Source organism: Rhinopithecus roxellana, chromosome 10, assembly GCF_007565055.1.
Source record: "Rhinopithecus roxellana isolate Shanxi Qingling chromosome 10, ASM756505v1, whole genome shotgun sequence".
NCBI lineage: Eukaryota > Metazoa > Chordata > Mammalia > Primates > Cercopithecidae > Rhinopithecus > Rhinopithecus roxellana.
The window spans coordinates 59,083,923-59,102,952 of NC_044558.1; positions in this window are offsets into that span (position 1 = coordinate 59,083,923).

The window sequence follows — 19,030 nt, forward strand, 5'->3', positions numbered from 1 at the left end:
GAGTCTGCGGGCGCCCCGCCTGCATCGCTCGGCATTCATGCCATCCCAAGGGCAAGGAACCCAGGTAGCAGAGTACCCAGCTTCCACACGAGAAGGCAGCTTACAGAGAAATAGGACTTCCTCCTGAAGAGGGCACTGCCCGAGGTGGTGGTGCAAGCCCCGGCAAAGCCCAGATGATGGATTCACTGATCTGGCTGCTCCCATACCACCGTGTGACCTAGGGCAGTCACTTGACCTCTCTGAGCCTCAGCTTCATCATCTCTAAAACAAAGATGACATGATCAGATTATCCACCCTATCTGGCTGTCAGGATGATAACAGCTGTGGAGGTGCCTTGTACACAGTAGACCCTCAGGGTTAGTTCTCCCTGCTCTCCCCAATCCACAGGAGTGTTTAATGCACTCAGCGACCCACCACCATGGCCAGGAAGCCCTGGAAGGCCCACCCTCCTCTGACCGGAGTCTCCAGGCCCAGGCTTCCACGGTAAGAATCTTCCTGGGGGTGCAGGCACTTGGAAGGTCTCTCTCTCCCATGTGACTGGAGCCCTCTTTGAAAATGGGAGAACCATCCTGTCCTGAGCAAATCCTTCTCCCCCAAGGTTGGAGCAATGGTGTTGGGGCTGGCTGGGTGGGTGGGGTTTGGGGTTACCATCTCTGCTCCTATACCTCCATACAGGTAAGGTCACTGGGGAACACCCATTAGGGAGGATCCAGTCATGTGCTCTGCTGTGCCAGCCACTAGTCCCTGCTCCTTTTTGGAGCCACCTTAAATTATGAGCATGCTATACAATCTCCAGCACCCAGGCCAGGCCCCACGCAGCAAAGAATCTCTTCTGTGCTCAAAATTCTCCAAAAGAGGCCCCACACCTCCACTCAGCCCTCATTCCAGGGGCTGCATTCCTCTCTCCACCCCGCTGCCCACCCCCAGAAATCCTTTGCTGGACCAATCCTAAACTCTTGGCGCAACTCGGAATTCCCTTTCTCTCATTCTTCATAATGATCCCAAGAACCTCTGGTTTGTCTCAAAATCACCTCCCAAGAACCTGTACATTTCTCTCCCAGGTTCAAGTATTAGGTCAATTTACAGATAAAGAAACTGAGGCTTCAAAAATAACAAAGTGTCGGGGTGGGGGAAAAGGACAGGCTTTTCCTCACTCACCCTGTGTCCTCCTCTTTCCTACCCCAGCAGCTCCTTTCAGATGGGCTTCTTAGAGGAGCAGCTACCCCACCCCCTCTTTTCCTTTCTTTTTCCAGAAGTCTAACTTTTGAAATACATTTTAAAATATTTGCCTGTGTGGGAGAAATACATTTATTTAGACAGGAAGGGAAAAAAAGGGCTCAGTTACCAGTTTTTCCATGAAGGCTTCCAGCCCACAGAGGTCTCTCCTTTCCATAAATACTTTCAGCATAACTTGTCTTTATTATATATTCTCCTATTTATAATCAAATAAAACATATTCTAAAATGTGGAATGCCAGAACACGCACGCTTTGGGTGGCCTGTGGAGGCAGCGTGAGATGGTGGAAGAAGCAGTCTCTAGGGGTCTGGGATGGACACTCGTTGTCAGAGGACTGAACAGCTGTGGAGGTGCCTTGTACACAGAAGGCACTCAGAGTTAGTTCTCCTCCCTGCTCTGCCCTAGGAGTCTGATTTCCCACAAGAGGCTCTACCTCTTAGCAGCTGTGTGACTTCAGGGAAGATACTTCCCCTCTCTGAGCTTCAGTTTTCTCACCTCAAACACAAAGATAAGAAACCTATCTCACAGGGTTGCCATGAGAGTGTCTCTTTGATAGCAGACATAAAGCATGAAGTGGAGTCTGGCACATCGTGGCAGATCTACCATTTCCATACAGGAGGACTTGGTGGACTTGGGACCTTGTCTTAAAGCTGTACATCCAAGCTGCTTACCCTAGCTTTGCTCACCTGGTATGTTTATTGGGAATACTGGGGGTCTTGGGGGGTTGCACAGATAGGAGCAATGTCACTTCTTAGTCATTACAAGTGTCCAGTAAACATCAGCCCCATTGTTGTCTCCCTGATCCAGGTCACTTGGCTAGTGAGTGGCCTAGCCAGAACCATAGCCCTGGTCTTCTGTCTCCATAGCCCAGGTCTTCTGACTCCCAGGCCAGTGCTCTTTCTACCCAGCCTCTTGTTCCTTCATATCTGATTCCTCTTTTTTCTACAGGCACTGCTTCACAGCCCCTATTGCAGATAGGAAAGGTGAGGAGAGAAAAGGTGAACAACGTGCATGGCCCAGGGAGTCGGAGCAGAGGGGAGACAGGCCCCATGGCCAGTGACGCCCCACATTGTGGGAGGTTCCTAGAGGACAAGCTCCTACACAGAAAGCTGACTCCTAGTCTGATGGGGAGGCAGGACACAAGAATAGGTATGGAAACATTGCCAGGACATCCAAGAAGTGGCCTCCAAGAAGCCTTGAGCTGGCATTGGAGTGGAATCTAGAGGACTAGTCTCAGAGTCCTCCCTGGAGGAAGAGAATGTAGGGCCCAGTGTGAAAGAAGAGACAGGACCAGGCAGGGTATAGGGAAAAGGCACTCCATGGAGGACAGAGGCTGCCCCCAAAGCTTAGGTATGCAGCAGGGCAGGGCTGAGATCCTGAGGGTGGGAAGCAGTGGGCCAAGGTGAGTCACAGGACGCAGGACCATCAGCCAGACTCTCAGTGGCCCTCCCCAGGTGCCCTTCCATCTCACAGCATCTGAAATCCCACCCCACCTAGGAGACACCCTTCCACTCCACCTCCACCCTGGCCCTCTGAGGCGGGGGTAAAAGGATGTCAAGGGGGTTCCCTAGGGCATTTAGGCCAAGAAGGGGCTCCCCTGCTCAGGTCCTGGCCCTGAATAAGGAGAGGGGCTATGGAAGGGATTCCCTTCATGGTTTCCTTCCTCTTCTTGAGGATCAAGAACTACCTGGCCGGGGTCCTCCGACCTCTCCCCATGCTTAAGAGCAATTCAAGGGCCAAAAAAATAGAGACACAAAAACGTGTTTTCCTGGGGCTGTCTCAGGGTTCAAGGGCTGTCCAGACACCGCCCAGATGGGGTTACACTCTCCAGACTGCATAAGGACGAGGAGACCCCACTTTGTGTTTTCGAAGCACTTCCACATTTGCTCTACTTAGTTGCCATGGAAGGCGTCAGGGCCCCAAAAGAAAGTGGCAGAGGTCCAGACCGGAAATGGCAGAGCTGGAATTAATGTGAGATTTCCCCTAATCCAAGCCAGGGCTCTTAAAAATCCTCTGCAATTTTATTTGTTAAATTACAAAATCAAACATGCTTGTGGTAAACAAATGTGAGCGTTTCGACCCTGAGTGATTTACGAAGTGAGAGGCCCGTAATCGCACTCCCAGAGGAGCGAGGATGTGGTCATCCTCCGACGCTGGCTTCCATATTTCTCTCCGCGTCGCCAGAGATGGGATCTGGCCCGGCGGATCCTCCCTGAGGGGCCTGAGACCGGAACGCCGGGCCGGAAGGAACAGGGCCGAGCCCCCGCTGCGCTCCCGGGGGCGGCCGCGCTGCGCTGCGCCAGGCCCGGCTGGGCGGGGTGGGGCCGGGGAAGCCGCTACGTCACTAGCCAGTCCGGAGGGAGCCGCAGCAGGTCCAGCCAGGATTCCATTACCTCACCCGGCAGCGCGGAGCGGCGGCTCGGTCAACACCCCTGCACACCATTGGCTACCGTGCCGCCCCTCCGGCCAATAGCACGGGCGCATGCAAATGACCCATTGAGCCGACGCTTCCTTCTGGTCCGTTGTAGGCAAATAGACGTCATTGGGAGGATGGGGGAAATGAGTTAAGAGGGGTCCTGAAATCTGTAGGGTGCTGGTTTGGGGGCTCGCTACCCCAAATCTATTCCAGCCTGTCCTGAGGAAAATGGCATGTAATTAAGGGTGAGCCCCCTTAATTCTTGAGCTGTCTTTCCAGATACACCTCGCTGCTTAGAGATTCAGTGAACCTAAGAAAAGGTGCAAAAACTATTTAGGTCAACTTGGAGAGCAGGGGAAGGAAGAAATAAGAAATAAAGAGGTACGGAAAGCTGGAACATACTTCGGAGAAACACCTAGGCCAGCTCTCTCACTGGAAACACAGCACAGAACAAAACAGACACAGCTCCTGTCCCCGGGCTGACAGCCAAGTAGGAGAGATGAATGTTCAACAATCTTGCACATAAGTAATAAGTGCCATGGTGTTAGTCAGCGTTCTCCAGAGAAACAGAACCAATAGGATGGATATACAGAGATATAGAAAAAGATTTACTATGAGGCATTGGCTCCCGTGATTATGGACGCTGAGAAGTCCCAGGACCTGCCCTCCACAAGCTGGAGTAGTTCCAGTCCGCGTCTGAAGGTGCAAGAATCAGAGCATGGATGTCTGAAGGAGGGAAAATATGATGTCCCACTTCAAAGAAGAGCAAATTCGCCCTTCCTCTGCCTTTTTGTTCTATTCAGGTCCTTAACAGATTAAATTATGCCCGCCCATAGTGGTGAGGGCGATCTTCTTTACTCAGTCTACGGATTCAAATGCTCATCTCTTCCAGAAACAGCCTCACAAATACACCTAGAAATAACATTTTACCAGCTATTTGAGCATCCCTTAGCCCAGTCAAGTTGACACTTAAAATTAACCATCACGGTGGCTCACGCCTGTAATCCCAGCACTTTGGGAGGTAGAGGCGGGCAGATCACTTGAGGTCGGGAGTTCCAGACCTGCCTGACCAACATGGTGAAACCCCATCTCTACTAAAAATACAAAATTAGCTGGGCGTGGTGGCAGGTGCCTGTAATCCCAGCTACTCTGGAGGCTGAGGTAGGAGAATTGCTTGAACCCAGAAGACGGAGGTTGCAGCGAGCAGAGATGGCACCACTGTGCTCCAACCTGGGCAACAGAGCGAGATGCTGTCTCAAAAAAAAAAAAAAAAAAAAAAATTAACCATCACAACCATAAACAGAAAATGAAATGGAGGATGTCAGTGAGATATTTAACAGGTAGCTATAATTTTGGCAAGGAATGGATAAGAGAAAGCTTCTCCAAGGAAGTAGCTTTTTTGTTTGTTTGTTTGTTTGTTTTGAGGCGGAATCTCACTCTGTCACCCAGGCTGGAGTGCAGTGGCACGATCTCGGTTCACTGCAACCTCTGCCTCCCGGGTTCAAGCCATTCTCGTACCTCAGCCTCTTGAGTAGCTAGGATTACAGGTGCATGCCACCAAATCTGGCTAATTTTTTTTTGTATTTTTAGTAGAGACGGGGTTTCACCATGTTGGCCAGTATGGTCTCACACTCCTGACCTCATGTGATCTGCCTGCCTTGGCCTCCCAAAGTGTTGAGATTATAGGCGTGAGCCACTGTGCCTGGCAGGAAGTAGCTTTTAAACTGAGCGAAGGCTGGGCACCACTGGAGGCTCATGCCTGTAATCTCAGCACTTTGGGAGGCCGAGATGGGAGGATTGTTTGAGCTCAGGAGTTTGAGACCAGCCTAGGCAACATAAAGAGACTTTGTTTCTACTAAAAATAATAATAATAATTTAAAAATAGCCTGCTTGGCCGGGCGCGGTGGCTCACACCTGTATTCCCAGCACTTTGGGAGGCCGAGGCAGGCAGATCACAAGGTCAGGAGATCGAGACCATCCTGGCTAACACGGTGAAACCCCGTCTCTACTAAAAATATAAAAAATTAGCCGGGCGTAGTGGCAGGCGCCTGTAGTCCTAGCTACTCGGGAGGCTGAGGCAGGAGAATGGTGTGAACCCGGGAGGCGGAGCTTGCAGTGAGCCGAGATCTTGCCACTGCACTCCAGCCTGGGCAATACAGCGAGACTCCACCTCAAAAAAAAAAAAAAAAAAAAAAAAAAAAGCCTGCTTGGTGTTACAGTGGTCCCAGCTACTTCAGGGCTGAGGTGAGAAAATCACTTGAGCCCAGGAGGCTGAGGCTACAGCGAGCTGTGACAGCACCACTGCACTCCAGCCTGGGCGACAGAGTGAGACCCTGTCTCAAAATAAATAAACTGAGGGGAGTTTGTCAGTGGAGAGTTAGGGGAAAGGGATAAGTTGCAGGGAGATGAAACAGTAGTGAAAGAGTGCTGGCTCGTTAGAGCAACAGAGTAAAGCAAGTGGCTGGAGCCCAGTGACTAAGGGGGACAGAGCTGGGGATGCGGCAAGAGGAGCACTCAGCCCATTCCACAGGCCCTTGTGCCAGGCTCTGTGCTGATGACTTCTTCCCTTTGTCTCTTCTTTCAGCAGCCATCTAAGGTGGGCACTATTTTAGTATTGAAGAAAATGAGGCTATAAAAGGTTAAGTAGGACAGGTGTGGTGGCTCGCGCCTGTAATCCCAGCACTTTGGGAGGCCAAGGCAGGCGGATCACATGAGGTCAGGAGTTCGAGACCAGACTGGCCAACATAATGAAACCCTATCTCTACTAAAAATACAAAAATCAGCCCAGCATGGTGGCCCATGCCTGTAATCCCAGCTACTTGGGAGGCTGAAGCAGGAGAATCACTTGAACCTGAGAGGTGGAGGTTCCAGTTAGCCAAGGTGGCACCACTGCACTCCAACCTGGGCAGCAGAGCAAGACTCCATCTCAAAAAATAATACAAAATAAAAAATAAATAAAAGGCTAAGTAAATATGTCCAGTGTCACACAGCTAAGAAGCAACAGAGCATGGATTTGCATCCAGACCAGTGTGGCCTCAAAGTCTTTACACTGAGCTGCTATGTTATTGCCTCCCAGAGAAGAAGTTGAGCTTCCCAACTTCTTCTGAAGGTGGGATTTGCCCTTCATTTCGTGGCTTGCTGCAGAGCTGGGACCTCTGCCTCAGAGAGGTCTGCAGATACTGTGAAGGAAGACAGGGCCTAAGAAAGGGGAGAGGGACAGGGAGGGTGGAGAAAAGAAGAGTCCTTCTTGCCCAAGCTGGAACTTAGGGTTTGCTGGGGTAGAAAGATGCAGCAGTTTATAAGTGTCCACTTCTAGGGGTGTGCTGATGGCCAGCAGCCACCGCCCTGAAGGCTGTGGGAGGACTGGCCACTGGGGCAGCCCAGATTAGCTGGATTTTGTGTGCTGTGCCTGTTGCTAAGTAACGCTGCTCCTGCTCTCACCAGCAGAGCCAGCTCTGGTTACCGGTGACAACCCTCAAGGGAGAGTGCCTGGAGAGACATGAGGCAGGCAGGAGAGAACTGAAGGAAGCCAAGCCCTTCCCCACACAGGTTTATCTGGCAGAGGGGTAGGTATTCCTTAGCTCTCTGGTGTTCTGTTGTGTGTGTGTGGTTTTTGTTTTTGTTTTTGTTTTTTGAGACAGGGTCTCATTCTGTTGCCCAGGCTTGAATGCAGTGATGCAATCATAGGTAATTGCAGCCTCAGCCTCCCCGGCTCAAGTGATCTTCCCACTTTTGCCTCCCAAGTAGCTCTGACTACAGGCATACGCCACCATGCCTGGGTAATTTTTGTATGTTTTGTAGAGACGGGGTTTCACTATGTTACCCAGACTGGTCTCAAACTCCTGAGCTCAAGCGATCCGCCCACCTCGGCCTCCCAGAATGTTGGATTACAGGTGTGGGCCACCACACTGGCCATCTTTGGAGTACATTAGGGGGCCGTTTCCCTTGTGCCTTGGACATGGGGTCAGAATTCTAGGACCTACAGGCCCACAAGGAGGGTGCAAAGGCAAAGGCAAGGGGTCTGCAGGGAATGCTGCTGCAGGAGTTTGGAGGGGAGTTCTGCCCCCACATCTGAGCACCAAGGAGAGACGTGGAGTGTGTGTGTGTGTGTGCATGTGTGTGTCCCTCCTGTCACTGGACAGGCAATCAGTGGTCAGGCAGGTGGCAACTCACTCACTTTCCGTTGCTTTTTTAGAAAATGTCCCACATTTCTCCAGCTGGGGACTTCCGACCTGTCAGAGGGTCCTGGAATCAAAATAAACAGGTCCTAGCTCCCTGGGAGTGCCTATTGTGCCTATTCCACTAAAGGATTTGGGGAATAATAGAGAGATAATTTCACTTAAAGCATTAATCTTTTTAGGGAGAACTTGATTTTTGGTCTTTTTTTTTTTTTTTTTTTTTGAGATGGAGTCTTGCTCTGTCGCCTAGGCTGGAGTGCAGTGGCATGATCTCGGCTCCACTGCAACCTCCGCCTCCCAGGTATGAGCGATTCTCTGCCTCAGCCTCCCAAGTGGCTAGGATTACAAGTGCCCACCACTACACCCAGCTAATTTTTGTATTTTTAGTACAGATGGGGTTTCACCATCTTGGCCAGGCTGGTCTTGAACTCCTAACCTCGTGATCCACTCGTCTCGGCCTCCCAAAGTGCTGGGATTACATGCACGAGCCACTGTACCCGGCCTGGTCTTTTTGTTTTTTAAGCAGGTATCTTTTTTTTTTTTTTTTTTTTTTGAGATGAGTCTTGCTCTATCACCAGGCTAGAGTGCAGTGGCTCGATCTCAGCTCACTGCAACCTCCGCCTCCTGGGTTCAAGCAATTCTTCTGCCTCGGCCTCCCGAGTTGCTGGGACTACAGGCACGCACCATCATGCCCAGCTAATTTTTGTATTTTTAGTAAAGACAGGGTTTCACCATGTTGGCTAGGATGGTCTTGATCTCTTGACCTCATGATCCACCTGCATCAGCCTGCATAATCCCAAAGTGCTGGGATTATAGGCGTGAGCCACTGTGCCCGGCCCCTTAAGCCGGTGTCGAGTTGGCATGGCCATAATCATTCATACTTCTCTCTCTCTTTTTTTTTCTTTGAGACAGGGTCTCACTTTGTCACCCGGGCTGGAGTGTAGTAGCAAAATCTTGGCTCACTGCAGCCTCAACCTCTTGGACTCAAGTGATCCTCCCACATCAGACTCCCGAGTAGCTGGGACTAAAGGCACATGCCACCACGCCTGGCTAATTTTCATATTTTTTTGTAGAGACAGGATTTCATCATGTTGCCCAGGCTGGTCTCAAACTCCTGGACTCAAGCGATCCTCCCACCTCAGCCTCTAAAAGTGCTAGAATTATAGGTGTGAGCCACTGCACCTGATCAACATAATCGTAATTCTTAACATATGATCTCCATATGCTGGGAGAATGCCCTCCTATACTCCTGAGCCTAGCCATGGTACTCTCAGAAGTAAGGGTATATATTCTAGTCCCTGGAGCGGTGTGTGGCTCTGCCCTCTGCAATGGGCATCAGAGTGTGTGGGTGCCCCCCTGTGTCCAGGGCCACCAGTTCAGTGACAGAGTGGGCTGTGAAACAGGAGGCATGGGGATGTGGGTGGAGTGCAGCCCTGTAATGACACCTGCAGTCCCCATGTGCACCCCGAGTTTCTCAGGCTCCTCGTCCTCTTTTCTTGGGGGCCCTTAGCACACGACCCAGAGCAGCAAAGCTCTCAGCCCTCCCAGTGCTGACTGTCTGCAGAGATCCAAGTACTTGCTCTGGGCAAGGCCCTGGCTGCCAGCATCTGGAGGCTGCCAGTGGGCACGGCATGGCTGGGAGCTGCCTTAGCTGCTCCGGCTTGGGAGAGGGACCATTCCACAGGCGCTCAAACCATAAATGTCCAGACACAGAATCACATGAGAGCCATCCTCAGCAGACCAGGCAGGGCTGCCTCCCAGGGAGAGCTGGGTAACCCGAGCTGCTGGCAGGCCCTCAGGTCACTTCAGGAGCACAGAGTGGTCAGCTGATGCTCCTGGGGACCATTCATCACGTCTCCCAGCCCAGCCGGTACAGCCTCGGCTATTTCCAGGCTTGGGTATGTAGCAGCTTATATAACTGGCTGGAAGTCGGGGCGGGGCTTAGGGGCACTTGTGGTAGAGATGGGGCTGCTCCTACCTCCCACTGTAAGGCCTGCCCCTCAGTCCCTAGTCTCCCTGTGGAGATTTGTGGGGAGCCCACAGCTCTGGCTAGAATCCCTGTGGACAGCCACTGTGCCTATCAACACACCCCTCACTTCCTGTCCAGAAGATGCCTGGCCACCTTCCTTCCATGGAGTTGAGGCCACCAAGCAGCCTCTTCCTCAACCCCATCAGCCCTGCCCAGCCTCTGTGCCCTCACCCTGTCTTCCACCTTCAGAGGCAGAGTGGGTATGTCTGCTGCTGCCCCTCTGAGAGAACCTATGCACATTCCTGAAGCCCTCTCCTAGCTCCCGCAGGCCTAGTCTGGGGGGTGGTGAAGCTGGGCTCAAATACACATATTCTCAGTGTGGCTTGAGGCAGGCTTTGTACATCTGCTGAGCTCAGTTTCTTGTTTGGGAAATGGGATGAAAATAATAATATCTCCCTTTTGGTGTGGCTGTGACTGTGGGGCTTTAAGAGCACATTCCAGGAGGCAGATTGCCCAGCCCTGTCTATCTATGTGGCCTTAGGCCAGTCACTTAAGCTGTCTGGGCCTCAGTTTCCTCGTGTAGAACGGGACAGCGATATGACCTACCTCCCTGAGTTGTTGTGAGGATCTAGTGAGTTTTTATGCATAAAGCACTTAAAGAGTTCCTGGCATGAGGTCAGCACCATGTAAGTGTTGGCTATAATTAGACAATGTTTGGAGATCACTTTCCTCTGCCTTGGCTCCTAATAAGCTCTTGGTGAAAGGTAATTGTTATTTTTAACTTCTTCGTTCTCCTTCACTGTCTTAATTCCCACCTTCATTTAGCCTTGCCATTCCCTTTAAATACTTTATCTTCTCTCCTCTTTTGTTGTCAATCTGCTGTACTACCAATAAATTATATTTGTCCCATGTTTACATTCATAAAACATTTGCACTCCTGTCCCGACCTCACAGCAAACCCGTGAGCGAGCAGTGTGGCTCATGTCATTGCCCTCATTTTGAGAGCCCGGGACAGGGTGTGATCTGTACAGAAGCATCAGCTGCTCAGGGGTGTGTCCAAGCCACCAGTGAGGGTATTCCGACGTTGGGCGCCAGAGCACACCGGGTGATGCACCCAGGGCGTGCCAGCTCGGGGCTGCCAGGGCAGATTAGCGCAGGGGGCCCTCCTGCTTCCGGTCCCAGTTGTGGAGCGCCCACATTATGGGAGGAGAGGCCTGTGGGCTTTATAAATACTTCCCGTCCCAACAGGAGCCCCTGCGGCCCCCAAGTGCTGTGCGGTGGTGCCCTCTGCTGGTAACAGGAGGTACTGCTACCTCTTATAAGGGAGGAAGGTGGATCTCTTCACATTCATGCAAAAAGCTAGCCAAGGCCGGCTATGTGCCAGGCCCTCTTCTAGGAACCACAGAGGAAAAGAATCTCGGGAAGTCCCGTCCTTTCATGGAGGTGCCTTCCATGGGAGGGATAAAGACAAAAACATATATAAGAGATCGGCACATAACGAAAAGTAAAATGAAGAAAAACAGAACCGAGTGAGCTGCTAGAGAACGATAGAGGGCGCTAGCGATTCGGAACGGCCAGACAGGGCTTCTCCGAGGAGGCGACAATGTAGCAGGGACCTGAGCGAAGCTAGGGAAAGGCCCCTACCCGGGGAAAGCCCATGGAAACACAGGACGAGTGGGAGGGCGCTGAGATGGGGAAAGTCTGGGTACGCCGGAAGAACAATGAGGCCCATGTGGTTAAGGGCAGTGCCGAAAGAGGCCTGGCGCAGTGGCTCACACCTGTAATCCCAGCAGTTTGGGAGGCCGAGGCAGGTGGATCACCTGAGGTCAGGAGTTCGAAACCAGCCTGGCCAACATGGCGAAACCCCATTTCTACTAAAAATATAACAAATTAGCCGGGCGTGGTGGCAGGCGCCTGTAATCCCAGCTACTCGGGAGGCTGGGGCAAGAGAATCATTTGAACCTGGGGCCGAAGTTGCAGAGAGCTGAGGTTGCGCCACTGCACTCCAGCCTGGGCAGAGCGAGACTGTCAAAAAAAAAAAAAAAAAAAAAAAAAAAAAAAAAAATGCAGCGAGCAGTGAGCAAGGTCCGAGAGGCGGAGGCCTCCAGCTCCTTCCTTACCACGTGGTGCATGAAGAAGGCAGAGCTCCTGCAGGCTCAGGAAGCAAAAGGAGAGCCCTAACCAGCCTGCACTGGGCTGTGTGCAGGGCCTCACCACTGCCTGTGAAGTGGGTATTCCTGTCATTACCACCATTTTGCAGAAGAGAAAACTGAGGCTGAGGAAGGTAGAGGTTGTGTGGTTTGCTCAAGGGTGGAAATACAAAGTCACAGAGCAAGGCCCTAAATCCAGATTTGTCTGTCTCTAATTTTTTGGTTGTTTCTTTTCTCTTTCTCTTTCTTTCTTGTGACAGGATCTCACTCTGTCACCCAGGCTGGAGTGCAGTGGCCAGTGGCACAATCACGGCTGACTGCAGCCTGGAACTCCAGGATTCAAGCGAGCCTCCCATCTCAGCCTCTCGAGTCTCAGCTGGGACTAGAGACATTCAGATCATTTTTGTTGTTGTTGTTGAAAGGGAGTCTCACTCTGTCGCCCAGGCTAGAGTGCAGTGGTGAGATCTCGGCTCACAGCAAGCTCTGCCTCCCGGGTTCACACCATTCTCCTGCCTCAGCCTCCCGAGTGGCTGGGACTACAGGCGCCCGCCACCACGCCCGGCTAATTTTTTGTATTTTTAGTAGAGACAGGGTTTCACCGTGTTAGCCAGGATGGTCTCTATCTCCTGACCTCGTGATCCGACCGCCTCCGCCTCCCAAAGTGCTGGGATTACAGGTGTGAGCCACTGCGCCCGACCGACATTCAAATCATTAAAAAAATTTTTTTTTGTAGAGATGAGGTCTTGCTATGTTGCTTAGGATGGTCTTGAACTTCTGCTCAAGAGATCCTCTGGCCTTGGCCTCCCAAAGTGTTGGTGAGCCACCCCTCTGGCCGAATCCGGACTTTTAACCATAAGTTAAGCACTTGGAGAGATAGAAAAAAAGGCAGTACAGAACAGCACGTAGAGAATGGCCACGATTGTATTAAAATACATATATACATATTTTATATCCAGAAAAAAGGCTGAAGGTAATCCACTGCATGTGATAATCTCTGGAGGTGACTTATGCTCTCCTTCCACTGTGGGGTTGGAGCAGAGAGAAGGATGGTCGTCACCCCCGCAGAAGGCAAGAGACTACCCTTAGCGTTGATAACAACCTCACACTCACAGGCTCCTTTGCGGTTACAAAGTGTCCTTCTTCCCTGCTGAGCGTTTACTCCTCACAGCCATTTCACAGGAAAGGAAGCTAAGCCTCAGAGAGGCTGCGACTCTCCCTCAGACAGCCCGTGGCATGGCTGGGGCCAGGACGGACCTCTGCACGTTCCGAGTCCTGCAGGCGCATGTCCAGGAGAGAGGAGAGCCGGCAGAAAGGTCCAGGCGGGTCTGGGAACAGGGCCGGGGGCGGGGTGACGAGTGTGGCAGTTCCCGAGTCTGCCGACAGAGGGCGCCGCCGCCCCGCAAGTCGGCCGGGCCACGCCCCCTACCGGGACCCGCCCCTTTGCAGCGGGGAACCACAGGGCCCAGTGAGGAGCGGTTCGGCGGGCTGGGGTTCGAGGCCATGGGGATGGGAGGGCGGTGGACTGGCTGGGCCGGGGCAGGAGGAGCAGCAGCAGGGGATGGGCTGGGCTGGAGCAGAAGGAGGAGCCGTAGGGGAGGTCACCGGCGGGTCGGGGTTTGCGTGGGTAAGAGGTTGAGCGTCTACGTGGGTGAGGGGTTGAGCGTGCAGAAGCGCCCGCGTCTGCGGCTGGGAGCACGAGATGGAGGCGGGGTGGGGGCGGGCTAGTGCGAGGGGAAGGTCCCGGCGTGGCGGGCGGCGGTGCGCTATGGCGCCGGGACTTCCTGAGGCGGCGGGACTAGCTGCCTCGGGAGGCGGTTACTCACTCCGGCGCTGCCGCTTGCTTCCTTCCCAGATCCCAGCAAAGCACAACCCCGAGGCCCCCTCTGCGCTCCCACCCGAATCGCGGCGGCGGCACGCCCAGGAGGGAGCTCGCCTCTGCAGCTCAACCCACAGCCTCTCGGGCCCGGGGCGGGAGAGGGTGGAGAGGGAGGGCCGCGCCCGGCGGACTCCACCCGAGCAGCACCGCCAGCCCCCAAACGCTGCAGTCTAGCCCAGGCCTTGAAGGCCAGCCTGCAGCCTCTTGAGCAGCGCGTGGGGCTCCAACCCCCAGCACTTCCACCTGTCCCATGTCTCCGAGCTGAGCCCCAACTCTGGTCTAGACGGGAACCTGTGAAGAGCAGCCTGCGGCAGGGATCCCCCGCCGGCTGTGCGCCCCAGCCCCGCCTCCTCTCCCCCCACCTCCCCCAGAGCACTGGCGACACCCAGCCAGCCCGCAGGGGCTGGACACTGTGTTGAGCTCCGCCCCCATCTCCTCCCTCGCCCCCACCCATACCCCTTCCAACCAAGGCGAGGACGCAGATGTGTCAGCTAGGATCCCTGTCCTCTTACAGCTCTCAGTCTCTAGGGAGACGGCCACCATCCATACCAAAGCTTACACCAGGAAGCAGAAAGTGGTTCCAGGCTAGTGGGAGGCACAGGTCCTTAGCTCCCCAAGAAGACACAGCCTCAGGGGGCCGAGTTCGGCCAGTATTTAGAGCCCTAAGGATCCGTGTGGGAGGAAGCTCAGAGGTCTCCAGAATCATCCTGAGTCAGCATCCTTTCAGTAAAGGCTCACTGAGCACCTAGGGTGCTTTAAAAATACCAACGCCCCAACCCACCCTAGAACTCCTGGATCAGAATCTCAAGGGGGCCAGGAGCGGTGCCTCACACCTGTAATCCCAGCACTTTGGGAGGTCGAGTTAGGAGAATTGCTTGAGCCCAGGAGTTTGAGACCAGCCTGGACAACATGGCAAAACCTCTCTCTACAAAAAATACAAAAATTAGCCTGGCGTGGTGGCACAGGCCTGTAGTCCCAGCTACTCCGAACGCTGAGGTGGGAGGATCACTTAAACCCAGGAGATTGAGGCTGCGGTGAGCTATGATTACACCACTGTACTCCAGGTTGGACCACACATCAAGACCCTTCTTTTTTTTTTTTTTTGAGACAGAGTCTCCCTCTGTTGCCCTACCCAGGCGGGAGTGCAGTGTCCCAGTCTCTGCTTGCTGCAACTTCCACCTCCCAGGTTCAAGCGATTCTCCTGTCTCAGCCTTCCCAGTAGCTGGGTTTACAGGCATGTGCCACCACACCTGGCTAATTAATATATTTTTAGCAGAGACTGGGTTTCACCGTGTTGGTCAGGCTGGTCTTGAACTCCTGACCTCAAGTGATCCCAGCCTCCCAGAGTGCTGGGATTACAGGCGTGAGCCACCGCACCCAGCTGACCCTGTTTCAAAAAACAAAAAACAGAAAAGAATTGCAAGGGGGAGGGGAAGGGAAAAAAGAATGGCAAGGGTAGGAGTATGGCCCTATCTGCTGTTAAATGTTCCCCACCCTACTGACTGCTGTAGCTGCCAACCACTGGTCTTGCCTTATTTGCCCAGAGACCACACTCCTCAGAGACAGTGGCTCGTGCCAAGCCCTCAACTAGAGTGAGATTTGGGGGGCTCCAGAAGAAGCTACGTATGCTGGGACCTAGGTGGGCTGTCACTCTGTGGGCTGCTGAGTGGACCAGATCAACTGTGAGACACTAAAGGCTAAGTGACTTTGTAGGGGAGCAGCTGGGAAAGAGACCCAGAGGCAGTATTTGCATTTTTTACTTTTTGCATAAATTTGTGTGTTCTCCCCACAAAGGCCAACTGCAAGATGGAAGGATCACTGAAGCTTAGGAGGTGTCCCTGAAAGCAAAAATTCATGTGTCTTAGGCAACCTGGTGGTCTCCTGCTCCTGGGAGGTCCCCATATTGATTGCATGCAAGACCCATCTGTAAAAATAAAAATAAAATATAAATAAATAATAAAAACACTCTTGCATCTTGCAGTTGAAAAGTATGTTTCCTCTCCGCTATCAACCCCAGTCCATGAGCTTTCATACCACACAGGGTTCTCTGTGCAGAGAAGATCTGTTGGTTGGAGTCATTTGGTTATTTAGTTAGATGTTGTGAACTCAACTGTTCATTCATTCATTCATGCAGACGTACCTGTCTTCGATCAGTGCTGGCGTGAGATGGGGTTCACTCCCTTGGGAGCCCACAATCTGGGTGGTGGGGTGAGGAGAGGCCCTGGGGACCAGAAGCGTTGGGAGGGTGTCTGAACACTTCAGATAAATGGTTGTGGGGTTCAGGGGAGGCTCCACTTTGTACGAGCCTGCAGCAGGCTGAGGAAGGGCTGAAGAAGTGGGCTCTAAGGAGGGAGGGAGGCTGCTCCCCGCGGTTGGCTGATGGGAGAGCTCTGCTGTCTCCCTCTCCACCTGGTATGGTCCGGGCTCCGAGAGGCGCAGTGTTCCGGGGTCCCCACCAGGGGTCAGCACATCGCTGCACTCTGGCTGTTTTACTCTCTTGAGGAACTCTCCTGGGTTCCCCTGGCCCCTCCACAGCCGCCGGCTTCCTTTCTGTCTCACTTCTCTGAGCCCATCACTCCCCAGTTACCGTCATTTCATCCACCCGTCAGTGCAGGACCAGGCAGCCTCCCAGCCAGCCAGCCTGACGTCTCTCCTGAGCTGGGGAATCCCACAGCCTCCCTCACTTCCCAGCCGCATGAGCTCCAGCTGGGCAGCAGAAAGGGCCTCCTGCTGTCCTTCTTCTCCTGCTGCCATTCAGCGCAAGGTCTCTGGTTTGGTTTCCAGGGGAAATGGGAGGGTTCGGAGGTTCACTCCTTCTAATAAGTTTTCCCACGTGTTAGCAAAGCTCTTCTCCAAGCCCTCCTCCCCTGTTTTGTGCACCCCACCGTCTCCAGAGCCCGGCTATGCTCCCGTTAGGCGGGACTGCTCTTCCTCCCTTCAGCACAACACCCGCATGCGTGGAACCGGGAGCTCTCTGGGCTGGCCCCTCCTCCTACTGCTCCCTGGCAAACCTCGGACCTACTCTTTCAGGTCCTACCTCTCATACACCCACCACGCCAACACCTCTTTTTCCACAGGTGAGGCCCCTAGCCTGAGAGGCTCAGCTCATTCTTCACCATCTCTTCCACCCTGTCCTCACACGTCTTCCTCCAGGAAGACTTCCTTCTCACCACCCTAAGCTATAGAGACAAACAGGCATGAGAGCATCCTGGCCTTGCCAGGCGCCAGCTATGCTGCCTTCACCTAATTCTCAGTCTCTTTATCTGTCAAATAGAGTGATACACAGCTTTCAGATGTACTGTGAGGTCTCAGTAAGGTAATGGATGTGGAAGTGTTAGCCCAGCACATAGCGACACAGAAGTCACCTATCCTTTTCTTTTTTTTTCTCTTTTGAGACGGAGTCTCTCTCTGTTGCCCAGGCTGGAGTGCAGCGGTGCTATCTTGGCTCACTACAACCTCCACCTCCCAGGTTCACACAATTCTTTTGTCTCAGCCTCCCGAGTAGCTGGGATTACAGGCACCTACCACCATACCTGGCTAATTTTTTTATTTTTAGAAGAGATGGGGTTTCGCCATGTTGGCCAGGCTGATCTTGAACTCTTGACCTCAGGTGATCCACCTGCCTCAGCCTCCCAAAGTGCTGGGATTACAGGCATGAACCACTGTGCCCCGCCACCTATTCTTTTCTTGTGGTGCAGCTGCCACCCCCACTGCCCACCCCCAGCCTGATGATGGGAACCTGCCCTTGCTAGGTGCACTGCTGCTTCTGCAGGGCTCTGTGGGGACCTCAGACCAGAACCCTGTCAGCAGGGCCATGTCCCTCCCCTGACCATGCATGAAGCCTGGAGTGGAGGCCTCTGTCCTCCCCTGGAATTGTTGGGAGCCCCTTCTGGCCTAGCATGGGGGAGGGGCTCCCACAGAGTTCCCTGAGGCTTAAAGGAGCAGAAGGCTGGTGGGAGGTGAAGGAGGGGTGGCAGGGCAGGGGGAATACCGACCACACAGTATTCTGAGTCCCTGCTCCTTTTCCCATCCACCCCCACCCCCTCCGCCAAACACGATCCCTGGGTTAATTTTTAGCATCGCAGCTCGCACATTAGTCACTCCCTGTCACCCACCTACACGGCAGGAGGCTGCTGTGCTGGTGCCGTCATCCCATCAGCTGAGAGGTGGGATCTAGCCCCGCCCTGGGCACCCCTCACCCTCCCCTACGAACTCACGGCTGGCCAGGAGTCCCCATCAGCCTGGATGAGGGGGCACCGACATCACTCCTGGGACTAGCTACATGGCAGGGGGTAGGGACAGACTGATGGCCAAGGGACTTGGAATCTACTCGGAGGAGAATCTAGGGAGGCCCCTGCAGCCTTCCACCCCCTGTAAAGTGCCAGGCTATGCCCAGGCAGTTGGTCTCCTGGCAGCCTTGGGATCTGGGAACAAAGGTGTCAGGGGGCCCCCTCCCCTAGACCTGAGCCTCTGGGAGCCAATGTTTGTCATCGCCACAGAGCAGCTGTTCAAACAGTGAGCTTGGGGCAGCTCCATTTTCTTAATCAAATGTCCTCCCTTCCTGGGACTGGGGAGGACAGGGTGGCCAGGTGCAGGTGCTTTTGCTGGGGCCGCCACCCAACCCCAAAGGGATTTTGAGAAAAGGGCCTACAGATGCCAGCTACAGATGGAGCAGAAGAGGGGACATCTCACCCAGCCCCTGGGGCTCAGAGGTGGGGAGGTGGTGGTTACCCCAGGCAGGGTTGGCCCCAAGGAGGCACTCACTCATCGGCATGAGTTAATAGAGCCCCTCCGAGCCCCTCCTGTGTGCCAGGCTCTGTTAGGCCCTGGAGGTGCAACTTCAAACGAGGCTGGGCTCCTGCCCTCACAAAGGCAAGACAGAAACAAAAGAAGTCAGTGCGATTCCCAATTGGGAGAAAGTGCTATGAAGTAAAAAAGAAAATAGACCGGTGCGGTGGCTCATGCCTGTAATCCTAGCACTTTGGGAGGCCAAGACGGGCGGATCACCTGAGGTCAGGAGTTCGAGACCAGCCTGGCCAACATGGTGAAACCCTATTTCTACTAAAAATACAAAAATTAGCTGGGTGTGGTGGTAGGCGCCTGTAATCCCAACTACTCAGGAGGCTGAGGTCGCACTCCAGCCTGGATGACAAGGGTGAAACTCTGTCTCAAAAAACAGACAAACAAACAAACAAAAACCCCAGA